This window comes from Myxine glutinosa, chromosome 13, assembly GCF_964187855.1.
Source record: "Myxine glutinosa chromosome 13, kmMyxGlut1.1, whole genome shotgun sequence".
Taxonomy (NCBI): domain Eukaryota; kingdom Metazoa; phylum Chordata; class Myxini; order Myxiniformes; family Myxinidae; genus Myxine; species Myxine glutinosa.
Window position 1 is genome coordinate 49,789,470 of NC_136273.1, and position 16,482 is coordinate 49,805,951.

The 16,482-nt window shown below is 46.3% G+C and overlaps 1 pseudogene across 1 annotated transcript in view; it reads left to right on the forward strand.

The window, feature by feature from the left end:
* LOC144888674 (sterile alpha motif domain-containing protein 9-like) overlaps positions 1-16,482 on the forward strand; it is a 28,475-nt pseudogene that overhangs the window by 766 nt on the left and 11,227 nt on the right. The window contains exons 2-3 of the transcript XR_013621208.1: positions 9,836-11,129; positions 15,117-15,247. The product of XR_013621208.1 is annotated as a sterile alpha motif domain-containing protein 9-like (transcript). The remainder of the gene's footprint in view (positions 1-9,835; positions 11,130-15,116; positions 15,248-16,482) is intronic.

Sequence of the window (16,482 nt, forward strand, 5' to 3'; positions counted from 1 at the left end):
TTGAGTAAATAGGTGGTAAATCAGGTACCGTGAAATGGGGTTAATAGGGACAGCAAGGTGAATGGGGACACAAACTGAAAAAAAGTTCGGAAACGTTTTTCGCTGAAAATTGATAACCATACCGATTTGTTGATATTTGGGTTGAAAGTGTTCTCTTGTTTTTTAAAAAAGCAATTTATAGTCCCTATTAACCCCATATATGGGTTAAATAGGAATAAATAGGATTTTTATGACTGTCCCTATTCACCCCGTTTTACGGGTGAATAGGGACGGTCACTAATACAAAAAAATAACAATCAAGAAACAATCCTGAGTTTCCAACTTATTGCTAAATTGATAGCTCAGATGGATGCACATAATATGCACCCATAATATAAACCACGGTGCCAATGAAAAAAATATGGGATAAAACGTTTCTCCAAACTGTCCCTATTTCTTGATTATTATTTTATTGTATTAGTGACTGTCCCTGTTCATCCGTAAAACGGGGTGAATAGGGACAGCTATAAAAATCCTATTTAACCCATATATGGGGTTAATAGGGACTATAAGTTGCTTTTTAAAAAAACAAGAGAACACTTTCAACCCAAATATCAACAAATCAGTATGGTTATCAATTTTCAGCGAAAAAAGTTTCCGAACTTTTTTCAGTTTGTGTCCCCATTCACCTTGCTGTCCCTATTAACCCCATTTCACGGTATCCAATTACAGAGAATCAAGGAGTGTTTATTGACAGTTGGTAAAGCTTTAGCAAAGGAGATGGGTGCGGAGTACTGTTATCTTGGCATGCAGACAGACATAGCTCAAACCCACACCCCCCATGACCAGCACCAGCACCAGTACCCCTAAAATGTATGTGTATGTGTGTGTGTGTGTGTGTGTGTGTGTGTGTGTGTGTGTACACGTGTGTGTGTATGTGCGTGTGTGCACGTGTGTGTGTGTGCGTGCACGTGTGTGTGTGCACGTGTGTGTGTGCGCGCGTGTGTGTGTGCACGTGTGTGTGTGCACGTGTGTGTGTGCGCGCGTGTGTGTGTGTGCACGTGTGTGTGTGTGTGTGTGTGCGTGCACGTGTGTGTGTGCAACGACCTATTCACCCCATTTCACGGTATCCAATTACAGAGAATCAAGGAGTGTTTATTGACAGTTGGTAAAGCTTTAGCAAAGGAGATGGGTGCGAAGTACTGTTATCTTGGCATGCAGACACATCGCTCAAACCCATACGCCCCGTGACCAGCACCAGTTCCCCTAAAATGTATTTGTGTGTGCGTGAGTGTGTGTGTGTACGTATGTGTGTGTGTGTGTGTGTGTGTGTGTGTGTATGTACGTGTATGTATGTATGTGTGTGTGTGTGTGTGTACGTGTATGTATGTACGTGTGTGTGTGTGTGTATGTGTGTGTATGTGCGTGTGCACACGCGTGTTTGTGCATGTGTGTACGTGTATGTATGTACGTGCGTGTGTGTGTGTGTACGTGTGTGTGTGTGTATGTGTGTGTGTGTGTGTGTGTGTGTGTGTGTGTGTGTGTGTGTGTGTGTGTGTGTGTGTGTGTTTGTGCATGTGTGTGTATGTGCGGGTGCACACGCGTGTTTGTCTATGTGCGCGTGCACACGTGTGTTTGTGTATGTGCACGTGCATACGCGTGTTTGTGCATGTGTGTATGCGCGTGTGTGTGTGTATGTGTGTGTGCGCGTGTGTGTTTTTCGTTCAGTAACAAGAGGAACTTTTTTTCCCCCAAATTGTCCAGTCCCCCCTCACTCTTCCCCCCCCAATCGTGCAAATAAATCTCCGCCGGCTGCTGAGTGAGCCTTTGGTTCGTACTCCCGCTATGCCCGGAACGAACGAGGTGCAATTTTTACATTGCAGTGATTTCTGATAAATACATCGCGAGGTCCCGTGCTCGTGGCGTCTCTCTCGGCGTTTTCGGGTCGGCGCGCACTCTGTCGTACGGTGTGTCCGGGTTTTTCTATCGACGTTTATAGTTGCTGCATGTAGTGCAGAACGAACGATCGAAGGACCAGGTGCGATTCTTCTCACGACGGCTTGTACGGTGCACAAAGAGCGCGGGGACCAATTGTGCGTGTGTTGTAGAGCGAGGCGGCGCAAAGCGATACTCGCACAATTGCAAGCCATGTTGGAGCTGCAACTTTTGCCAGTAGAGCAGGACTCATATGGACAGTGTGTCGGGCGAATACTTGCGCATCAGGAAGAGCATGAGGACCCCTTTTGACCCCTTATTATACCGAGGAAGAGGTTTATTTGGAATCCTAGAGGATTATTCGGGCCACTCGATCTGGAGCCGGAATCCAAGTGCTGTCGTGGTCATCGTAGCACACCCCTAAGTCACAGACATCGGCTAACAAGTTCCCCCGGTTGGAAAACAGGGAAAATCCTCATAAACCTAAAAATAATTTTTAACTTAATTCCCACTTGCAGGGAATAGGGTGTCACTCCACTCCATCAGAGTCCACTGTACCTGCACCCACTGTAGAGGGAATTTTAAAATTCCCTCAAGATGATGGACCCAGCTTGCGTATATCATATTCCCGTCAGGAAACGACTCGTTACCCGACAACGCCGGTTACTTTTGCTAGTCTATAATAATAAAAGGCAGTGTCCGTCCGTCCGTCCGTCTCCTCCATAACTCCAAAATCATGAAACCTAGCGGCCCTAAACTTTGCATGCATACACCTGGACCTCCACCAGATTGCCAGGATGAAAACTGGGTGTTTGGGTGTGTTATAACACCCTTTTTAAAGATGATTCATGAGGTACTCATGAGAAAAAAAAACCGATGTGGTGGCTTACCAATGTGGCAGCCCACATTCTTGGTCATCCCATTGCACCTCGCTGAGTTCTTAAGCCGCCATTTTGTTTCGGCCCACTCAAACATGCCTTGCCTTGCCTTGCCTTGCCTTATCATTCCATAATTGAAGCATATTGTCACGTGACTACCCTTGGTGAACACCTTTGGGTCGCACGGAAGGCCAAACGAGCTTTAACTCCGAAGCGTTCCGTCCAATGGCGGATAATAAGCGTGGGGGGAAGCAAGACGGAGGGGAGACCGGAGCGCTTACCATCACGGATCACACCGCCAGTCCCCAAACCTGCAAAACATAACTCAAACGAAAACGGATTTAAAATGTCAAAAAATAACAGCTTTATTTAAATAAATGCCGGTACAAAGAAAATGCACAATAAACTAAATTCCTATACGGGACGTCCCCACAAACAGACTTGAAAACAGACGAAGGATAAAATAACTGGAAATAAATATGCGTCTGTGTGCACTTAACTCACTGATGGGTGCGTCTTGCCAGGAATCGTCAAAGTCGTCTCAGGCCTTCGTGGTAAAATGCGCTCTCTTTTCCGCACAGTGCGTGGGCAGTAAAAACCAGGCCTTGAGGTGTGTCGCGCTCACTCCGGGCCTCGCGCGCGAAACAAACAGGAATTGTCGCGCAGCTCGTCGTTCTTGCTTGGGGAAAACCGCAGCTCTCCGTCCGTGGCTCTTCCGCCTCACGAACACCAGCCCGATGCCGGAACACGGCGCTCGCGATGAAGCCTCCCCGTGCAGAGACCGAAGCACAACCGTCCACTATCTCTTTTTGGAACTAGATGGTATTCATAGAATACTTACCCTGCGCAGTCAACTTGTTGCGAGCCAACTCTTCTGTTTTTGAACATTTTTTGGCTTTGATCCAATATGGCTGCAAGACCACGTGAGCGATGACATCATAAATTTATATTCTCAAATATAATTGTTGCAGAGATCACGCTCAATACATTTCAATCTGATCACAATAAGCGTTTTCCCTGTCGAATTATGACGTCATAATTATGGAACCAATGATGTCATCGTTAACAACACCTATTTCCCATTCTTTACAATGAGCCATGTTTAAATTTTTTCCATGCAGCGGTTTTGGAGATATAGAGGTGCAACATTTTTCGGTTTTTCCAAGATGGCGCCTGCACCACATGACCTATGACGTCATGATTATCGTTCCAATATTCTAAAGGAGGAGGTGCTCCTATGGTGAAATTTTCGTGTCTATTAGACCAACAGTTGCTGAATTTTTTTTTATAATGATCGGATAGATAAGTGTTGTATTTGTCAAATTATGATGTCATAACGAAGGCACCGATGACATCATCATTACATATCTTATTCCCCATGCGGAGTAGTTGACAATGAGCCAGGTCTCAATTTTTCCATGGAGTGGTTTCAGAGATATAGAGGTGCGAAGTTTTTCCAAGATAACGCCTGTACCACATGAGATATGACGCCATAATAATCATTAAAATATTCTACAGGAGGAGGCCCTCCTATGGTGAAACTTTCATGTCAATCGGACCAACGGTTGCCGAGAAAATGAATTTTTAAAATGCAGACACGGCACACGTACGCACTTGAATGCTTAACTCCGCTTTTTGCTTCGTGAGCACTGGGTAACAAGAGGCTCAAGAGGGAACGTTCGCTCTCAATGCCCAGACGCCAGACGAACAAGGGGACGAGGAGAAGTTGCAGGCACACAACCGTCACTGCCAGACCCAAATCCGAGAAGGGGGAGGAGAGGAGCAACAACGACCGTTCGCTATGGCATCCAGACGAGAAGGGAAAATGTCCGCCGCTCCAACTACTTTGTACACACTGCTCTGACGCCATCTTTTGTGCTTCACCAATCAGTGTGTGCTTATTACCAGTCCTTCCCGTCAATCAAAAACCCCGCCCAATCACGGCTCCTCGTGGCGTGGCCTCGGCCTGCCCAACCTGTGCGCTTCCCAAGTCGGGGTTGTCAGTGGTAGGGCTTGATGTATGACTTCTGGTATGTTTTTATTAGGGTGTTTAAATGTGGGCGATTGCGTGGCTACGTGTCTATGGTGTGGTGCCAAAACGGGACATATGAAATAAAGTACAGAGGTAACGACGTACAAGGGATAATTACCCATAATCCCTGAGCTAATTAACATACCCCACTCCTCGTAATGGGGACGAAAATACAAACTTAACCCGACAGTCTGGTCTAATACAAAGTCCCTACCAAAAGTACATCGAGGTGGTTCTTTTTCTTCGCGACAGTCGGAGCACACCAATCTATGCAAATCTACCTGGACTAAAGTAATCACTGCCTACCCCCTACAAACGTAACAATATCATCAAAATCTGGATTCGGATATGAGGATTGGATGCTGTAAACGAAATAATCTCCAAATCTGGAATTATATCTGACAAGATGTACTACATGTTGTGATTTTACAAGAAGTGTATATATACATTTATTTAAGTGACGCTGTAATTCTCATTCTGGGGTTGTTTTTTTAAATTTAACTTTATAATAGTTTTGAACTGAATTCCTATTTCCATGGGAACTGGTCGGAGACACGTTTTTTGAATGAAATGTTTTTAACAACAGACATTTTAAGTCTATTTTCCCTGCTAGAGTGGGGGTTAGCCTTGTGGCCCCATGACAATCTTCTCCATTTTGTCCTATTTTCTGCATCTCCCCTTGTTAACCCCTGCCCGCATTTCCTCTTCCACCACCTTTACTCAAGTCCTTCTCGGTCTTTCCCGTCCTCTACTTCCTTCTACATTCATTTCCATCACTCTTCTCAACCAGTCACTTTCATCCTTCCTCAACACATGACCAAACCATCTCAACCTGTTTCCCTTCACAGCATCCACAACAGGTTCTATTCCCATCATCTTTCGCAATTCATCATTTGTCTTCCTCTCTCTCAACGATACACCGCACATCCATCGAACCATTCGCATTTCCACCCGTCCAGCATTCGTTGCTGCTCTACATTCATTACCCATGTCTCGCTTTCATAAATCATAACACTTCTCACACATGCAGCATACACCTTTCCCTTCAGCTTCAACGACACTCACCTCCTCGTCAGCATGCCACTCAGTTCCCGAAACTTCTTGCATGCACATCTCACTCCAGCAAGCATTGCTGAATCTGATCCACCTTCTCCATTCAGCATGTCTCCTCGGTAGCAAAATGTTTTCACACCTTCCAGCTTCACGCTGTCTCCAAGATCCAACTCAACATTTCCTCCATCTGCAGCTCCCTCTGTGCACACCCTACATTTGAATGTAGCTGCCACACTGGTTAATGACCCTCTCAGACCACTACATTTTTGATGAACCCACTCAGCGCACATTGTACATTGAATGGAGTTCACTCCGACACCCTTCCTGCACACAGTACGAGGTCACTTCCCAGTTCTTTCCACTTCACCACATGCTTTACCGCTTGCCATCACCTTCGTTTTTCTTATATTCACCTTCAGACATTTTGTCTCCATACATTCCTTCTACTTGTTCATCTTCTCCTTCAGTCCATCCATACTTTCCGCCATCAACACCAGATCATCTGCATACAACAACTCCCACGGCAAACCCTGGTCTACATTCAGAGCCAGCACCTCCATCACAGCTACAAATAGTAGTGGACTTAGTACCGAGCCCTGATGCACTCCCACATTCACCTCAAACTCACCACTGTCCCGTCCTTTATCCTTACAGCTGTGCACGCTCTCTCGTACATTGCCATCACCACTCTGATCAACCATTCCTCCACTCCTAACTTCCTCAATGCCCATGTCACTACTTCACGTGGAACCCTATTGAATGCTTTCTCCAGATCAACAAGCCCAAGAAACAACTTCTTCCTCTTCTCCATGTACTTTTCCTGCAACTGCCTTACAATAAAAAGCACGTCTGTCGGTCCTCTTCCTGGCATAAAACCAAACTGCATTTCGTCGATCTTCACTTTCTTCCTTATCCTCCTCTCCAACACCCTTTCCATTACCTTCATTCCATGCTCCAATAACTTTATCGCTCGATACGAGCCACAGTCCAGAGGGTCACCTTTCCCCTTGTATAGAGGGACGAGGGTACTCAGTTCCCAATCCACTGGAATGCGGCCTTCTTTCACCACCAGTTTACAGATCTCTGTTATTCTCTTCACACCCCAACTTCCTGCTGCCTTCAACATATCTCCCACAACTCCCGTCGGCCCTCCTGCTTTTCTACTCTTCATTGCTTTTATCGCTTGCTCAACTTCCTTCTCCGTTATCTTCTCTGCCGGTCCAAAAACTGGATTACTCTTGATGTTGCCGTCCCATTCATTCTCTGCATTCAACAGCATTTCCATATATCTCTTCCATCTCCCTTTAATTCCATCTGGGTCCACAACGATTTGTCCCACTTCATCCTTCAAGCAACCCACCCCCATCACATCACACCTCTCTTTTGCTATCTGCTTTGCAATCCTGAATACCGCTCTCTGACCCTCTTCCGAATCCAAGCGTTTTCTGAACATTTTCCTACATGCCTCCTGCGCCTTTGCTACCTCTTTCTTTACAGCCTTCTTGGCTGCCTGATAACTTTCATGCTCTGCCTTTTCTTCCCCCGTACCCTTCGCCTTCTGCCACTCCTTGAACTTCTTCCTCTTCTCGTCAATCCTCTTTCCAACTTCATCATCACACCACAATGTTTCCGAGTGCCTCGTTGGTTCTTTTGTCCATCCACATACCTCCCCAACGGCTCTCAACAGACTATCTTTCATTGACATCCAACCACTTTCAAGCTCAACCACATCAGCCTCTACCCTACTCACCCTCTCTTTTAATGCCTCCCTTACTGTCACCTCTTTCAACCTCCACACCTTCATTCTCGGTTGGTACTTCACCCGCCGAGCTCTCCTCGCACCTTTCACCCTTATGTCGCAGACAACGAAGTGGTGCTGTGAAACAGCCTCCTCCCCCGGGATCACCTTTGTGTCCCAGAGGTGCTCCCTATCTCGCCTACGCACCATCAGGTAGTCAACGGTTGTCGTCGACCCACCTGACGTGTATGTAACAAGCTTATTCTCCTCTTTCTGGAACTGAGTATTACAAAACAACAAATTATCTCCATCAGCAAACTCCAAAATCCTTTCACCTTCTCCATTCCTCACACCATAACCGTAACCCCCATGAACTCCCTCAAAACCGTCCATACTCCTTCCCACATGTCCATTTAGGTCTCGACCTACCACATCAATTTCCTCATCTTTCACGTTTTCCATCAGCTTCTCTATCACACACCAGAACTTGTCCTTCTCTTCATTGCTCCGACCAACCTGCAGAGCATATCCTGAGATGACGTTCACCAAGAGCTTTCCAATCGTTATTTTCACCATCATCAACCTTTCACTTACTCTATTCACACTGACCACACTGTCTAAAAACCCCTCAGAAAACAGGACACCAACACCATTCACGACTTCCGGGCACCCTTGTCACACACACTTGTATTTCTGTCCCTGCCTACCCTTCACTATTCTCACACCACTTCCCTTCCATCTCGTCTCCTGCACACAACATGTGTCCACTCTTCTTCTGACCAATACTTCCACCACTTCTCCTGATCTCCCTGTCATTGTTCCCACATTCTATGTCCCAAACCTCAGAAACCGATCTCCACGTGGAGCATCAGACGTTTCGTCGTCATAATTGGAGTGATTTCCACCCTTGCTTCGATTGGGTTCCCCACCTTGCTTTTTGACAAGAGGGGGTGAGGACCCCCATGGGGTACTTCGGGCTGTACCCTGCCCATATGTAATTGTAATTGTCATGGTTCCCTTTTTGAGGCAATGTTTTATGGCCGGATGCCCTTCCTGACGCCAATCCTTTTAGTCGCCTATTACGACACGCGGGGATACGGTGTACCTATTCTAAACTGTGGTACACACTGGGAAAATTAATAACAGGGATACAATACAACAACCAAAAGACCCAGAAGACCCAAAAGTCCCTGAAGACCTGTAAGACCCAAAAGACCCTTTAGACCCATTAAACCCCAAGATCCTCAAGACCCTAAAGATCCTCAAGACCACTTTTACTTTGAAGACCCTTTCAATACTTTAGACACCTTGAGATCCCTTCACCATTCCAACCTTATATACCCTTTAAGCCTTTACACCCCTTAAGTCCCTTTCGACCACTTAGACCTCAACACCATTTAGACCCCCTGCACCCATCAGACCGATTAGACAGCTTGGACCCTTGGCCATCTGGACGTTGGAGCTTTGCACCACTTGGACTTTTTTGATTGCAAATAAATTACAAATAAAGAATATCACCAATATTACAAATACATTCATACAAAACAAATGTTTGTATTATGATTGGTGTAAATCATAGCAACTCAAGTTCAATAAAGTCATTATCCTCAGATTAAACAAGTCCGTGCCTCTGCAGCAACGTGTGGTGGTTCGAGCGTAGCGAGCTGAACCTTGCTAGTATATACAGTACATATAAATTTAGGTAGCCTGATTGTTTTTGCATCTCCATTCCTTGTATAACTATTTCGATCGGACGCAATTCCTGACCCGATTATATCATTTTGGATTGGTGCTTAACGGGCACATTGTTGTATTCCAAAGTGCAGCATTGAGCTGTGTGTCTCATCTGCCATTCGCGAAAACTGGTCGAGTTATTACCAGCACCAAGAAGGAATCAAAATTCTTACTCAAACATCAGGCCTGGCCAGCAAGGTTGTGAAAGACTTCGGCCAAGCTTGTGGATTATATTTTGGCCGTTAAAGGCTTCGACTTCGTAGTTTTGTTTGGACACGTTTGTGGTATCTAAATTAAAGACTTTTAAAAACTCTTTTAATGTCAATTATTTTATAATTCTGATAAATATTACCATTATGAATCTGAATTACGCCACACAACACCAAATTATTTCACAAAAGAAAAATTAAAAAAATTTAAAATGTTTAAAATAATTGCGGAGGATTAATACAATTTGGTGGTGTGTTTTTGTCCTTTATTTCCTAGACTTGAGGATGTCGCAACACAATGTCCACCTGCAAGGTGGTGCCAATGCAAAGCCTGCAACCACTGTTGGTGCCAATTAAGTAGGCCTGGAGGGTGGCTCAATCGGAACGACGAGTACTCCTCCTTTACTGGCTGCTGAAGCAAAAAAGGTGGATTATCTTCAGGTGAAGAAAAGAGTTTTAACCAAGTAATCCAGTATCAATGGCCGGCAAAGCAGGTGGCCCACCATCTGTGGCTGGAGAAGCAGGGGCTGGCAATGCCCTGTCTGTGGCTGGGAAATCCACGCCTGTGGTCGGCAAAGATGCGGCCTCTCGCCCAACTCCTGTGGGCGGCAAATCTGTGTCTATGGCCGGCAAATCTGTGGCTGCTGGCTCAACTCCTGTGACCGGAAAATCCACGTATATGGCCGGCAAAGCTGTGGCCTCTGGCCCAGCATCTGTGGCCGGCAAATCAACAGCTGGTGGCGCAGAATCTGTGCCTGGCAAGGCAACGGTCAGAGAAACAGTGTCTCTGGCCAGCAAAGCAGGGACCGGTGGAACGGTGTCTCTGGCCAGCAAAGCAGGGACCGGTGGAACGGTGTCTCTGGCCAGCAAAGTAGGGACCGGTGGAACGGTCTCTCTGGCCAGCAAAGTAGGGACCGGTGGAACGGTGTCTCTGGCCAGCAAAGCAGATACCGGTGGAACGGTGTCTCTGGCCAGCAAAGCAGGGGCTGGTGGAACGGTCTCTCTGGCCAGCAAAGCAGGGGCTGGTGGAACGGTCTCTCTGGCCAGCAAAGCAGGGGCTGTAGGAACGGTCTCTCTGGTCATCAAAGCAGGGGCTGGTGGAACGGTCTCTCTGGCCAGCAAAGAAACAGCTGTTGGAACAGTGTCTCTGGCCAGAAAAGCAGGGGCTGGTGAACAGGCGTCTGTGTCCGACAAAGCAGCAGCCGATAGCCGAGCATCTGTGACCAGCAAAGCAGCGACCAGTACCCTGGCCCGAGCATCTGTGACCAGCAAAGCAGCGACCAGTACCCTGGCACCAGTGGCCGTTATAACACCAACCAATGGCCCTGCATCTATGGCTGGCAAATCAACAGCTGCAAGGCCAGCATCGTTGAGCAACAAAGCAGTGGCCAGTAGCCCGTCATCGGTGGTGAACAATGCAGCGACCGGTGGTCCGACATCAATGGCTAACAAAGCGGCAAACGGTGACCCAGCATTGATGGGGAAAAAAGGAGTTCCAAGTGGTCCAGCATCGATGGCTGGGAAACCTGCAACAAATAGACTGGCCACAGAAGTAGGCACAGAAGTAGCAGGTAGAGCACCCAACACCTCTTTCCAAGATAAACTTTGTCGTGATGTATATAAAAAGTTGAGCTGAGAATATAAAAAGACCATATATAATCTGCCTTGTCGTGATTTTTTTTTTTTGTATACATAATCGAGGCTCGTGAAATAGCTAACACTTATCACACAAACACATCAAACAGACAAACAACCAAAGTATATAAAAAGGGGAGCGGTGGACGAGATGGGGAGAGAAGGGGAAGCACATAAACACAACATTTGTGAGGGACATCGGGAATGTGTGGGAGGGAGAGGGCTTGGGGGGAGGTGGCGTGGGAAGGGGTGGGGTGGGAGTCGTGATGTATATTTTATTCAGACAATGAGAGTCATCAGCTTTTCCAAACATTTTTTTAAATGAAAAATTGACTGTAATAAGTAACAGCTATGATATTTTTTACCCCCATTAACCTTCCACAAATCCACCGCTTTCCAAATTTCCAGCTTTTCCTTCCATTCTGTGATAGAATGTTTGTGGCTGTTTCCATCTTGTTCACCCACTGTGTCCCTCCCACCCCTCCCCCATATCATGCCAATAGTATCTATATATTTTCAGGTTATAACCCAATAAACTTTTCTGTATATTTTCAGGTTAGGCATATGTTACTGCAGGCATCATGAATATGTGAGGCTGTGTGAATCACCCTGATAACTTTTTTTTATATCTGTGGGAAATACACTCCACGTAGCCAGTGCAAGAACCTTACCAAGAGGGTGAAAGCTGCTTACAAGTATTATTTTGAATGTAAAGTTGGAGACCAAGACAAGAGCTGAGCACCTCATGTTTTCTGCACCGTGTGTAACTCGGGGCTTACACAGTGGTTCAGTGGAAAAAGGAAGTGAATGCCTTTTGCTGTGCCAATGATATGGAGTGAGCCAACGAATCATCACTCTGAATGCTACTTTTGTATGATAAATATTGCTGCTTTCTCAACGAAAACAACAACAACAACAACAACAGGCATTTAAAGGACATTTTCCCTGCAAGAGCGCGGGTTAGCCTTGCGGTCCCCATGACAATCTTCTCCATTTTGCCCTATTTTCTGCATCTCCCCTTGTTAACCCCCTTGCCCGCATTTCTTCTTCGACCATCTTTAGCCAAGTCTTTCTCGGTCTTCCCCGTCCTCTACTTCCTTCTACATTCATTTCCATCACTCTTCTCAACCAGTCGCTTCCATCCTTCCTCAACACATGACCAAACCATCTCAACCTGTTCCTCTTCACAGCATCCATCACAGGCTCTATTCCCATCATCTTTCGCAATTCATCATTTGTCTTCCTCTCTGTCAACGATACTCCACACATCCACCGAACCATTCGCATTTCCACCCTTTCCAGCCTTCGTTGTTGCTCTACGTTCATTACCCATATCTCGCTCCCATAAATCATAACACTTCTCACACAGGCAGCATACACCTTTCCCTTCAGCTTCAACGACACTCCCCTCCTCGTCAGCCCGCCACTCAGATCCCGAAACTTCTTCCATGCACATCTCACTCGAGCAACCGTTGCCGAGTCTGATCCACCTTCTCCATTCAGCATGTCTCCGAGGTAGCAAAATGTGTTCACACCTTCCAGCTTCACGCCGTCTCCAAGATCCAACTCAACATTTCCTCCATCTGCAGCTCCCTCTGTGCACACCTTACATTTGAATGTAGCTGCCACACTGGTTAATGACCCTCTCAAACCACGACATTTTTGATGAACCCACTCAGGGCACATTGGACATTGAATGGAATTCACTCCGACACCCTTCCTGCACACAGCACACGGCCACTTCCCAGTTCTTTCCACCTCACCACATGCTTTACCACTTGCCATCACCTTCGTTTTTCCGATATTCACCTTCAGACCTTTTGTCTCCATACATTCCTTCCACTTGTTCATCTTCTCCTTCAGTCCATCCACACTTTCTGCAATCAACACCAGATCATCTGCATGCAACAACTCCCACGGTAAACGCTCCTTTACGTTCCGAGCCAGCACCTCCATCACAGCTACAAATAGTAGTGGACTTAGTACCGACCCCTGATGCACTCCCACCTTCACCTCAAACTCACGACTGTTCCCGTTCTTCGTTCTTACAGCTGTGTCTCTGTAAGCTCTCTCTTTTGCACATTGCCATCACGACTCTGATCAACCATTCCTCCACTCCTAACTTCCTCAATGCCCATGTCACTACTTCACATGGAACCCTATGGAATGCTTTCTCCAGATCAACAAACCCAAGAAACAACTTCTTCCTCTTCTCCCTATACTTCTCCTGCAACTGCCTCACAATAAAAAGCGCATCTGTCATTCCTCTTCATGGCATAAATCCAAACTGCATTTCGTCAATCTTCACTTTCTTCCTTACCCTCCTCTCCAACACCCTTTCCAATACCTTCATTCCATGCTCTAATAACTTTATCGCTCGATACGAGCCGCAGTCCAGAGGGTCACCTTTGCCCTTGTATAGAGGGACGAGGGTACTCAGTTCCCAATCCACTGGAATGCGGCCTTCTTTCACCACCAGATTACAGATCTCTGTCATTCTCTTCACACCCCAATTTCCCCCTGCCTTCAACATATCTCCCACAAATCCCGACGGCCCTCCCACCTTTCTACTCTTCATTGCTTTTATCGCTTCCTCAACTTCCTTCTCGGTTATCTTCTCTGCTGGTCCTAAAACTGGGTTTCTCTCTATGTTGCCATCCCATTCATTCTCTGCTTTCAACAATATTTCCATATATCTCTTCCATCTTCCTTTAATTCCATCTGGGTCCACAACGATTTGGCCCACTTCATCCTTCAAGCAACTCACCCCCATCACATCACACCTCTCTTTCGCTATCTGCTTTGCAATCCTGAAAACCGCTCTCTGACCCTCTTCCAAATCCAAGCATTCTCCGAACTTTTTCCTACATACCTCCTGTGCCTTTGCTATCTCTTTCTTTGCAGCCTTCTTGGCTGCCTTATAACTTTCATGCTATGCCTTTTCTGCACCCATACCCTTTGCCTTCTGCCACTCCTTGAACTTCTTCCTCTTCTCATCACATCCTCTTTCCAACTTCATCACCCCACCACCATGTTTCCAAGTGCCTCGGTGGTCCTTTTGTCCATCCACATACCTCACCAACGGCTCCCAACAGACTATCTTTCATTGACATCCAACCACTTTCAAGCTCAACCACCAGATCCTCTTCCATATTCAGCCTATCTTTTAATGCCTCCCTGACTGTCACCTCTTTCAACCTCCACACCTTCATTCTCGGTTGGTACTTCACCCGCCGAGCTCTCCTCGCACCTTTCAACCTTATGTCGCAGACAACCAAGTGGTGCTGTGAAACACCCTCCTCCCCCGGGATCACCTTTGTGTCCCGGAGGTGCCCCCTATCTCGCCTACGCACCATCAGGTAGTCAACGGTTGTCGTCGACCCACCTGACGTGCATGTAACAAGCTTATTATCCTCTTTCTGGAGCTGAGTATTACAAATCAACAAATCAGCTCCATCAGCAAATTCCAAAATCCTTTCACCTTCTCCATTTCTCACACCATATCCGTATGTCCACTCTTCTTCTGACCAATACTTCCACCACTTCTCCTGATCTCCCTGTCATTGTCCCTGCATTCCATGTCCCAAACCTCAGAAACCGATCTCCACGTCGGACTAAAAAGTTTAAATATCTGAAAGGTCGACAGTCAAAGGTTTGTAAAGATCCAAAGGGTGTAAGGGGTCTGAGAGTTCAAAGGGTCTCACGTCGAAGGTCTAAAATACAAGGTCTGTAACGTCTAAGGGATCTAAAAGTCCTTAAGGTCTCAATGGTACATGCCAGGAGATCGTAATTCACGCACTTAACATGGTGCCTGTTGTTAAGTTCAGAAACTCTAGTATTCTATATGGCACTGGGGTTTAAAACAAATAGGTAGGCCTGCATGAATTCCATCTCGCCTTAAGACTCGTGGGCCTTGTCAACAGGTTCTTTGCCAGAGAGCCAGGCTGACCTCAAGGAGAAGACACCAATGAGTCTGCTGAACGAACTTGCTCATTTCAACAATCTGAAGCCACAGTACAAGGTCATCAAGGAAGAGGGTCCTCCTCATGCCAAGGTCAGCAATGAAAGTTGGCCCACGTGATCCATATGAATTGAAAGTCCTTTATAAATAAATATATGGTGCCTCAAAACAGTTTACTGAGAAAATGCGTCATCGATTATTTTGTTCCAGTTGCGTATTGTTTCAATTTTTTTTTTGAAGCAGTCATTGTGATAATTTATTTCATTTTGCTTTTAGGTTGCTGGCCAAGTTTATCTTCATGTTGTCTCATGTGCAAATATTTCCATGATATTATAAATTCGTATCTCATGTAATAGTTTTGTTGATTTGTAATACTCAGTTCCAGAAAGAGGATAATAAGCTTGTTACATACACGTCAGGTGGGTCGACGACAACCGTTGACTACCTGATGGTGCGTAGGCGAGATAGGGGGCACCTCCGGGACACAAAGGTGATCCCGGGGGAAGAGGCTGTTTCACAGCACCACTTGGTTGTCTGTGACATAAGGGTGAAAGGTGCGAGGAGAGCTCGGCGGGTGAAGTACCAACCGAGAATGAAGGTGTGGAGGTTGAAAGAGGTGACAGTGAGGGAGGCATTAAAAGAGAGGCTGAGTATGGTCGAGGATGATGTGGTTGAGCTTGAAAGTGGTTGGATGTCAATGAAAGATAGTCTGTTTGGAGCCGTTGGTGAGGTATGTGGATGGACAAAAGGACCACCGAGGCACTCGGAAACATGGTGGTGGGATGATGAAGTTGGAAAGAAGATCGACGAGAAGAGCAAGAAGTTCAAGGAGTAGCAGAAGGCAAAGGGTACGGGGGCAGAAAAGGCAGAGCATGAAAGTTATAAGGCAGCCAAGAAGGCTGCAAAGAAAGAGGTAGCAAAGGCACAGGAGGCATGTAGGAAAATGTTCGAAGAACGCTTGGATTCGGAAGAGGGTCAGAGAGCGGTATTCAGGATTGCAAAGCAGATAGCGAAAGAGAGGTGTGATGTGATGGGGGTGAGTTGCTTGAAGGATGAAGTGGGACAAATCGTTGTGGACCCAGATGGAATTAAAGGAAGATGGAAGAGATATATGGAAATACTGTTGAATACAGAGAATGAATGGGATGGCAACATAGAGAGTAACCCAGTTTTAGGACCGGCAGAGAAGATAACCGAGAAGGAAGTTGAGGAAGCGATAAAAGCAATGAAGAGTAGAAAAGCGGGAGGGCCGACGGGAGTTGTGGGAGATATGTTGAAGGCAGCAGGAAATTGGGGTGTGAAGAGAATGGCAGAGATCTGTAATCTGG